Source organism: Brachypodium distachyon, chromosome 1, assembly GCF_000005505.3.
Source record: "Brachypodium distachyon strain Bd21 chromosome 1, Brachypodium_distachyon_v3.0, whole genome shotgun sequence".
NCBI lineage: Eukaryota > Viridiplantae > Streptophyta > Magnoliopsida > Poales > Poaceae > Brachypodium > Brachypodium distachyon.
The window spans coordinates 48,227,517-48,238,139 of record NC_016131.3 but is presented as its reverse complement, the minus strand read 5'-3'; the positions used below and the strand labels follow the sequence as shown (position 1 = coordinate 48,238,139).

The following is a 10,623-nucleotide window of genomic DNA, read 5'->3' as shown; positions in this document are numbered from 1 at the left end:
GGAGCTTCGGCTTCCAACCTTTCAGCTTGCTCGAGAATCTGTCAATCAGTGGCCAGAAAGTTTTTACGAATGCACTGAAAATGGGCGGCCACCATCTGACAAGTATCTTTGCTGCAACGTATGCAAGTGACAGAGCTCTTTTGTAGGTTGATTCGGAGTCCGGATGCATCAGCGAAGAGGTTGAGGATCGCCGAGATGACAGCCAGATCTGAGTGCGCCTGCCGAAAGAAGAGAAAATCATCGTCCGCATAAATGGAAACTCTCGGAATTTTGCAATTCAGGCCCAGGTCAGAGAGCAGGCTGTGCTCGGCAGCCCACTGGAGAATAGCGTGAAGGGAGTCCATGGTCAGGATAAAGAGAGCCGGGGAAAGAGGGTCTCCTTGTCGGACTCCCCTGGCAAGGTGAAACGGGTCCCTCTCACGCTATTGATCATGACAGAGGTGTGGGCTGAGGCAAGCATGCTGCAGATCCATGCTCGCCAACGGGCACCAAAACCTCTTCATTGAAGAACCTCCAATAAGAGCTCCCAGGACAGAGTGTCAAATGCTTTGGAGATGTCGATCTTCATAAGGACAGCAGGCTTGCTCTTTTTGTGCAGCGACTTTGCAACATTGGCCACCAATTTGAAATTCTCATGAATATTCCTGGTTTGCACAAAAGCACTTTGGGCCTGGGAGATTAGTTTCGGGAGCATGGTCGTCAAATGAGTGGCAAGAATCTTGGCGAAAATCTTGGAAACTCCATGAGTTAAACTGATGGGGCGAAACTCTTGAATATCTAAAGGATTTTCTTTCTTCGGTAGTAGAATTAGGATGGAGGAATTAAGGCGCGAGAAAGAACGGAAGCCACCTTGATGCAACAGGTTTAGAGCATCAAGGAGGTCTGTAGCAATAATATCCCAGCAAGCTTTGAAGAAAAGGCCTGAAAATCCGTCACGACCTGGAGCTCTGTCAGATGGCATCTCCATCACCACTCTCCTGAGTCCTGACTTCCTCCCGGGAGAAGGGGATCTCCAAGGTTCTAGCTTCATAGGCATTCAGTGAAGGGAGGTTCAGGGAGTTAAGATCGATATGGCGCTGTCTCTGTGAAGTGGAGCCGAAGATACCAGAAAAATAATCATGTGCCAAATCCAATTTCTCATCAGCAGAGGAGGCAACGCAATCATTAAAGCGCAGAACTAGAATGAGGTGCTTGCGCCGACGAGCATTAGCCTTCATGTGAAAATATTTTGAGTTCGCGTCTCCTTTGATTTCCCGAACTCGGGCGCGTTGCCTCAACCTAGTCCTTTCCAGGGAAGCAAGAGCCAGACACTTCCCTTTTAAGAAAGCACGGAGTTTCCTCTCGTCTTCGGACAGAACCCGCAACTCCCTTGCCTCATTAAAACGGAGGATGACCTCGTTAGCAACCTGAAAGAGTAGGGAAAAATTACTTTGCTTCTTTTGTCCCCAGCTTCTCAGGGCCTTGGCAGTGGCGGACAGTTTGGCATCGAGCGAGCAGATAGCGTCGCCAGCAAAATTGGCCGAGTTCCAGGCTGTCTCGACCACCTCCAAAAATCCAGGGATTTTTATCCAAAAGTTCTCGAAACAGAACCGAAAAGATCTTGGCCTCGTCGAGGAGCAGTTTCAAAAGCAGAGGACAATGGTCAGAGATGCTGGTGCTAAGAGCCGTCAAATCGCTGATCGGATAGATGTCTTCCCACAGGGGGTTGAACAGGACTCTATCAAGTTTCGCCATTATGGGATTTTCTTGTTCATTGCTCCAGGTAAACCTCCTGCATGCCTTGGAGCGGCATATCTTGAAGTGCCAGAGAATTGATCATGTGATGGAACTTGTTCATCATTCGCCGATTAACTCTCTCATTACTCTTGTCAGCCGTATCATAGACCAGATTAAAATCTCCGTTCAACAGCCAGGGAAGCTGCATAGAGGAACCGATATCCAGGAGTTCAAGAAGGAACCTTTCCATAAAGCAATAGTCCGTTGAACCTGTGTGTATAGCACATCAAATATTTTTTTCACTCATCATTTTGTACCAATTTCTGTGTGCACACTTGCTATTGCTGTTCTATTATATTCTGTAGCAAATTCAAACGCCTTTATGTCTATTTAACATTGTTCCCGGTAGGTTTAGATTATTGGTGAAAGAAAATGCCTAGTTTGGTATAGTTTGGGGGGCGAGTCGGGTCACAAGATAATCAGACTAATAGTCAAAGCAAGCACATACAAAGCTTGATTCTAAGTTATTCATAGTACGTTTCATCCTTGTTTGCTCTAATTTTTCATCCATCATCTATAGAGCTGATTTACCATTCGGCACGGGATATCTTGGTGGAGCTGGTGCATCTTTTGATTTTGATATATTTTTTGAAATAATCAAAGGGTAGGGAGAACATGAGAGATGAGAGAAACAGAGAAAAAAAATGGTTAACGAGCTTAGCGGTTAGAAAAGTAATATTAATTTTTTTTAGCGGAGTTAGATGTTTAATTAAATTTTAATTAAGATCGTTTAGGAGAAGAAAAAAATATTCAACACCGAGTGTTCTTCTTCCTGCTGAAAGAAAAAAACGGTTTTGCTATTTTTCAGGCGACCGAGGAAATAACAATTTTTGATTCAATCATTGATATTCATGTAAACTTAATATAGGTCCATGGATAATAAAATCTTCGTTGGATATGATTATGGACTAAGAAATAATTATTTTTTAGGCGACTGAGAGATAAAAAAAGCGTTCTTCTTCCTTTTCCCTTTTCTGAATTTTTTTTAGCATGTCGGCTACCCCTCTCTCCCTACAACCTACAAAGTCCAAATCCAAACCGTTGGTAAAAAAAGAAATAAGTCTGTTTTACCCCCTGAACTTATCGTGACGTCCCAAAAACACCCTGAACTTTAAAACCGGGCATTTTAGCCCCCTGAACTTTCAAAACCGGTCACCCAAACCCCCTCTGCCATGTATCTGGCTGTTTTGCTGTGTTGAAGGTGGGTTTGACCCATCGACTGCCACGCTGGCACAAGTCGTCCATGTATCCCCTCCCCGAGCCTGACTCCTCTCTTGCTCTTTGCACGCGGGCGGCGCTGGCACCGGCGGCCAGCCGAGATGTTGTCGTCCAAGCTGACCATGTGCTCCCTTCCTCTGGCGGCTGCTTCCAGGACTTCCCCTCCCTTTTCGCAGACCGGACCTCGCTCCTCCTCCACCACACGCCTGCCTCCTCCTCCCACACCGCCGTCTTCTCCTCCTCGCTTAGTGCCAACCCTGCTTGCGTCCGCGGCCATCAGGGCCTGCGCGGGCGCCACGGCGAGGGCCTTCACCTACACGGGCTGCTCCTGATCGATGTCGTCAAGACCCGCCTCCAGGCCGGTGCTGCCTCCAGCGGCTCATGACAGATCTTCCTCGAGAGGGGGAGCAAAGGGCGAGCGAGAGGGAGGAGCAGAGAGGGCTGCACAAAAGGCAGTAGCTGTGGCGGCGCCAGAGGAGGAGTAGAGCGGCACACGAGAGGGAGGCGCAGAGGGGGGCGCGCGTGAGAGAAGGGGAGGGTGGCTCAGGAGAGAGAAGAGAATGAGAGGAAGAAGATGCTGGGTCAAAACCACCTTCAACACAGCAAAACAGCGTCAAACAGGCAAAGGGGGGTCGGGTGCATGGTTTTGAAAGTTCAGGGGGTTAAATACCCGGTTTCAGAATTTAGGGTGGAAGAAGATGCTGGGTCAAAACCACCTTCAACACAGCAAAACAGCCTCAAACAGGCAGAGGGGGGTCGGATGCATGGTTTTGAAAGTTCAGGGGGGTTAAATATCCGGTTTCAGAATTTAGGGTGTTTTTTGGACTTTGCGATGAGTTTAGGGGTAAAATGGACTTATTTCTGAAAAAAGAAGGGTCCAAATCCAAACCGAGCGCTGTTCCGGCCAAATCCATCGTCGATCGCACCCCCAAATTAGCCAATTCAACTGGACACCATCCCCGATCTCCTACACTGAGCAGTTCGCTTGAAGTCGGCGAACCCACCTGCGACTCCTAGGTTCCAACGGTCGCCAATTCGCCTTGGCCGAAACGGAATCGGCCGGCCGGGGCAGGCGCGGGGTGGCAGCGCGGAGGAAAGCGAAGGAAGCGGCCGTGGGCGCCGTCGCGCGGGCGCTGTTCTACCCGACGTTGCTGTACAACGTGGTGAGGAGCAAGGTCCAGGCCAAGTTCCGGTGGTGGGACGAGGTCGATCAGGTGAAGACGTCATCGATCCCTTTTCCAATAGCCTTCCGAGTGACATGGTACTAGCTTGAGAGTCGCTTAGGTTATCTATCAGATGCACAATTTTCACGATGGCAGTATACTTGTAGATGCAAATGTGTCATCATTTGGTTTTAGTATATAAGAGTAATCTCATCTGCAATGTATTATTTGGATTTCAAGTTTTTGACTGAGAAAAGCAGAACTCTGTTACAGCTATTGACCAGACACTAGCCCTAATAGATGTTTCCCTGGTAATTCAGGCCTGTTTGGAGCTAGCCTTCCGTAAAGCAATTATGAGCATAAATCGGAATTGGCTACACTGACCAGAAAAGATCCCTTTTCCAATAGCCTTCCGAGTGACATAGTACTTTTTGGAGACTCCTAGGTTATTTATCGGATGAATAATATATAGTTACTACTTTTCGCCATGGCAGTATACTTGTAGATGCAAATGTGTCATCATTTTGTTTCAGTACAGGAGGCCTCCAGTATAAGAGTAACCTCATCTCATCTGCAATATATTATTTGAATGTTGAGTTTTTTACTGAGAAAAGCAGAACTCTGTTACTGGTACACTGACCAGATACTAGCATGAGTTGTTTCCCAGTAATTCAGGCCTGTTTGGAGCTAGCTTTCCGTAAAGCAATTATGAATAGAATTCGGAATTCCGAAGTCAAACCTTAACGATTATTGTACATTAGTCGTGCGATGAGAAACAAGTGTTCTAAGTTCCACGTTTTTTTGGCTTAGCACATTTGTTACCAGACTTAATCACGGTTCTATATTGTTATTGTGTTCCTTTCCTCATTTCCAAGTATGTTTACTGATTACTGTGATCATGGTCATGTCATTTATTGCGGATCAGAGTTGGTGCTCTGTTCTATGTAAGTTTCCATGTATATCGAGATAAAGATTTAGATGTCTTTATGTTTTTCTTTGGTTACGCCTTATGTGGTCGTGGAATTATAATACTCCCTCCGACCCATATTACTTGTCACAGATTTAGTACAAAGTAATATGGGTCGGAGGGAGTATCACACTTCTGTAGCCTTTGGCTGTGTCCAAATTTCTAACTGATACTGATAAGATGGATCAACCTCATTGATGTATTCATTGTCCTCTTTACCAGTTCATTTTGCTTGGAGCTGTTCCATTCCGTAGGGATGTCCCACGCTTGCAGAAGCTACGAGTATATGGTGTTATAACCTTAAATGAACCATTTGAGACTTTAGTACCATCATCAATGTATCAGGCAAGTGACTCGCGAGTACCTTTATATTTAGAAGCCTTTTAGGCCTTTATAACCGCCTATATTCTTATGTCAAGTCTGAACATAATTGTTGCAACTGAGTTATGTCCAACTTGAAATTCCTTACGACATAAATGCTCATCCGTTAAAATTTACAGTCGCGTGGGATTGATCACCTTGTTATTCCTACAAGAGATTATATGTTTGCTCCATCACTAGTGGATATTAATCAAGCTGTTGATTTCATTCATAGCAAGTGAGACTGATTATGTACAAAGTGAATTTTCAACTAGCAATTATTTAGTTTATCATCCAGAGTTGGTGATGAAGTTATTGGCCATCTCAGAGCATCAATTTCTGTGATATATAAAGATTTCCAGCGGTAACTCTTTATGATAATTTGATAATTAGGAAACACATCTCTTGGAAGGATAACATATATTCACTGCAAAGCTGGAAGGGGGCGGAGTACAACAGTTGTCTTGTGCTATCTGGTAAGATTAAATATTCATCTTTTAGTGAAACTAACATGCCCAATGTTGAGACGAGAATTTAAGATCCATAGTGGGCAAGGTTTTAAATTGTTCTGTGTTAAAAACTTAAAATCATGGTTTTCGCGTCTTCGGGGGTGGAGGTGAAAAGGTATACTAGAGCTATTGTCAGCTATTCACTAAATCATGTTTTCCACACTTCACGGCGATGAAGGAAAAAACGTAGAATGTACCTATTGCTAGCTATTCAGAACCTTGATAGTGAGAAGTAAATGATTACACACCATTTATTTGGAACTGCTTTTGCATTGCTGTTCCTGTGGAATTTTTTATGCTGATTTTTACCAGGTCAAGTACAAGAATATGACTCCTACTGCAGCATTTGAGTATGTGTGATCTAAAAGGGCTAGAGTGTTGCTGACCCGTTCTCAGTGGAGGGTACTGGACACATCTCAACTCATGTCTCCCGTTTCTGAAATTATCAACTTGTTGCAGTAACAACAGTTGCTTATTCTGCTCTCCATTTGTGTTGTTTCATGGATTTGACAAGTTCCATGTTATTATATATAAATGGTCCTGTATAGTAAATCGATTGATGTTTCCTGTGATAAGTAGTTTGTAGCCATTCCACTGTTGATGATAATATGACTAACTGGAAAGCATATATTGCATTTTAGCACCCTTTCCTATCGATTGGGATATTGATACATGCAGGTCTTTGTTAAGGAAGTAAATTGGTTTCATCAAACACAAAGGAATGTGGCTCCAGGAAATATGCTTCCTGCTAACTCCTTACTCCTTGACAAATCACGTTTGGCTATATATGTAAAAACATGAACTATCCGTGATTTGAATTTCGAAGAGGAACAGGAACTCATACCCCTATTTGTAAAGTGATGGTGCAATCTGTAAGCTGCTACGTTGCGGCAATTTAGCTAGTTTTTGTTCTATAGCTGCACTAAATTGAGTAGTACATTACTAGAGAAGGAGTTAAGGTGATCCATAGAAGGTCTTGAAACCTCCGCAGTTTCTCTTGCATCTCTCGTTGATCACTTGTATGAAGATGGTTTAAATGCATACTCATTGAAGATACTTAGAAATTCCTGGTGGATTTGATACTTTCAGGTGGTTAAAGAATTCAGCAACAAGAGCGCGGATCATCCTGCTGTCGCGAGCTATCCAGCAGCAGCATCTCCATCAGGCAGTGCGGTACTGCTAACGGAAGCAGATTTGGAGGACTCTGATTTAACACAAGGTATCATAAAGGATGCCAACTTGTCTTCTCATAGGCACCCCATCAAGACCAATGATGAAGATGGCGTTATGTTCGTCGTATGAACATGTAAGGCGCCCAACCATCCTAAGATCTAAGTTTGGTCAATAATTAGATGTGAGAGTTATGCGACACAAAAGTGGCATGATTGAAAACATCTTATATTTTGGAATAGTAGTTTATTTACGGTTTGATGAAATCATGTGTTGCATTTTAGTGCCTTACAGATACGCAGGTCATTGTTAACAAGCAAACAGTCTTGCATCAAAGCACAAAGGCAAGATGGCTGTCAAGAAATATTCTTGTTAACTCCTTGCACTTGCGGACTTGCCTCTGGATGAACCACATCGAGGATGATGTGAACGTTGAACACGTGTCCCTACTTGACATATATGCTTCAACCTGTAAGCTGCTCGGATTGTGACATTTTAGCTATATATTGGTTGCATAGCTGCACCAAATTTATGCAGTATGGACCAAACTCACTTATAATGGACCCAAACCCAGCTCATCGAAGTGCAAACATGTTGATTCGCCTTGTCCTTGGTCTTGGACTTGAAACTTTTTTATTTTCTGTCCATCTTTTAGGAGCGCATAAAATTTTTTCACCGGTACCAAAGCATCCTGACGCGCTCTCCGCATGCATATGCAGGACCAATCACAGCAGCTAGCTGCGTACAGCCAGTCCATCTTCCCATGTTCTGATTGGTCAGGCCGATGGACGGCTCTCTAGTTAATTAATATTGTTGGCTACTTATGATTATGCGTCTATGTTCCTGGACTTTGGACTTGAAAGTATAAAATACACGCCTCTAAAAGATGGACGGAGGGAGTATTATTATTATGAGAGTTACTGCATAAACTAACGGGTTCATTCCAAATTTTAATGATTAAAAAACAGCTGGAAAAAAGGTATTAGAAGATATGTTACACCACTTTTTTTTTATCAATGTGACCACGGAGAATCGAACGGTTCATATGAGGTCAAGTTTGCCTGGAGCTGCTTAGTGCTTACACTGTTCTTGTACGAGTAGAACCAGGAGTTGTCATTTGAAAGACGGCGACATTCTACGCGGAGAAATCGCGTGTCGAGCTGTGCTGCAAGTGCACGCTGGGAACTGCATCGATCCCAGTTGCCAGCCGAAAGCCCGAGACGATCAGGACTATTCGAAGCCGCCGGCCCGGCGGTGCTTCAGTTCGGCAAGTTATCCCCTTCCCGTCGCCATCAAAGTTCGGATCGCCCGATCGGATCTTGGTGACCTGGGCCACTGGCGCGCGGGGTCACCGACAAAATCTCATTGCTGAAATTCTCGAGAGGGAGATCGATCTCCAAAAGCAAAAGGAGAGATGGTCTCGGTTTTCTTTTCTTCTTCTTCTTGTATAAATGTCTGACAGCTACCTCTCGAGACACCCTGTTGCCACTTGTCACGTCCTATTATTTGGTCTTAAATCTGTCCCTCGCCCAGTTAGTTAGATAAGATTCGCCTGATGGACCATCCTTTCTTATTCATTTTATAGCTAATTTTTTTTAATAATACTATATTTTTTAATCATTTTTAAAAATAATACGTGTTTTTTAAAAAATTTAAAAATAATACGGCTTCGGCCTCGTCCAGGCCGAATGGGCCTAGTCGGCCTGGCCCAAGCCGATTAGGCCCAGTCGGCCTAGGCTGACTGGAGGCAGGCTGCGCAGAGCGTGGGTCCCGCAAGGACGACTGAAGCCCAGTTGGTTTTGCCCAGGCCGACTGGGGCAGTCAGTTTCGGCCAGGGCGACTGGATGCAGTTGGTTTCGCCGAGGCCGATTGAAACTAATTAGGCTAATCAGTTTCGCCAAAGCTAGTTGGTTGCATGATCAATGCATACACGGCCGAGGCCCAATTTTTGTCTCGAATCCTTGCGGTTTTTTGAACTAAAAGACTTGACAACTTGGATAAATTAACATACATCGATAATGTGCCGGACAATTTTTGTGTCGATTCCTTGCGGGTTTTTTTGAACTAAAAGACTTGGCAATTTTGATAAATTAACAAATATCGATAATGTGCTGGTTACGGAACCAAGGCACGACTAAATTAACATACATCGATAATACCGCAATTGGACAGAATTAAAGATAGCAAATACAATTGAAACACGGTACAAGCACTGCTGAGTCCACTTAGGCCATTTTCCAGTTGTATCACCACGTTCTTCTGCAGCCTTTGTCACGGCCTTTCTGCCTCACGAGCATCCTTGCGCCTTCGTTCCTCCTCTTGCATACGAAGCGCTTTCTCCCTGTTTTTCCTTAGTGCTTCATCAAAGTAACGACGTTGTTCCTCCTTATGCACTTTGAGCTCTCTCTCTTGCTCCTCTTTCTCCTCGGCTGCAGCTTTTGCCGCACGCTCCTCCGCGTCTGCCTCGCCAGTGTACTCATCCTCTCCTACTGCCCCGAAGCTCTGGCCTGATTCATAACCACCACCTCCAGCATTCGACACAGAATTTGCATTGGACAAGTCATAACTTGATTCACCCTCGCCTTTAGCTGGATTGGTCTGATGAGCGACAATCTGGATTAAGGCGACAGGTGTAGTTCCCCTTTTCTCGCAACTTTCTAACTAGCGCGCCCACTTTGATGTCCGGTCTATCGGCCTCAAAACCTAGAAAATATTTGAACTTGACTTGGTCCACAATGCTTGCACACGGACGGTGTATGTTTCAGGGTTGAGCGCTAAAAATCCTACCAACCATTCCTGCAACTGACTAAATGTCCATGTTTGAGGGGCCGTTAGATCCAACTCCACATACTTAAACTGACTCAGATCAGCTCCGTGCTCAGTTGTTAAGACAGTACCGGAACCGTAGTAAAAGACAAACTTCACTACACCGGACTGTTGGGTTCGTTGCATAGGAAACAAAAATTTTCCTACGAGAAGTGCGGAAGAAAACCCAACAATATATATACTAGATGTATGTAACGAGAGGGATCATGAACACCATACCCTCGTAGACCGCTAAGCGTTACGATCACGAGATCGTTGTTGGTGTAGTGGAACTTTCAATGAGATCAATCTCAGTGCCGAACGGACAGCACCTCCTTGGTATCCACACGTTCAGCTTCACGTTGTCTCCTCCTTCCTCGATCCAGCAAGCGAGAGGGAGAGGTAGACGAGATCCCGGCAACACGACGGCGTGGTGACTATGGTGAATATTCTCACGGGCAGGGCTACGCCGTGCGCGTGAGAAGAGGAGGAGAGGAGGGCTCAGGGGAGAGAGATCCAACTGAAAGCTTGGGGTGTCTCTCTCCCTTGCCCCCCCTTCTATTTATATAGGGGTAGAGGAGGCGTGGCCGGCCAGGACTATCCCGTGGCCAGGACTCTCCGGCGACCAGGACTCTCATGCGGCCAGGACTCTCCC

The 10,623-nt window shown here is 45.1% G+C and overlaps 1 long non-coding RNA gene and 1 pseudogene across 1 annotated transcript; both read left to right on the top strand.

Moving 5' to 3' along the window:
• The first annotated feature begins 1,371 nt into the window (after nt 1–1,371).
• On the top strand, nt 1,372–2,239 carry LOC112270029. The gene is made up of 2 exons (XR_002962330.1): nt 1,372–1,762; nt 1,873–2,239. It is a non-coding gene; the product is annotated as an uncharacterized LOC112270029 (long non-coding RNA).
• Nucleotides 2,240–3,983: 1,744 nt separating this feature from the next.
• LOC100840076 lies at nt 3,984–7,775 on the top strand (annotated as a pseudogene).
• Nucleotides 7,776–10,623: the final 2,848 nt, after the last annotated feature.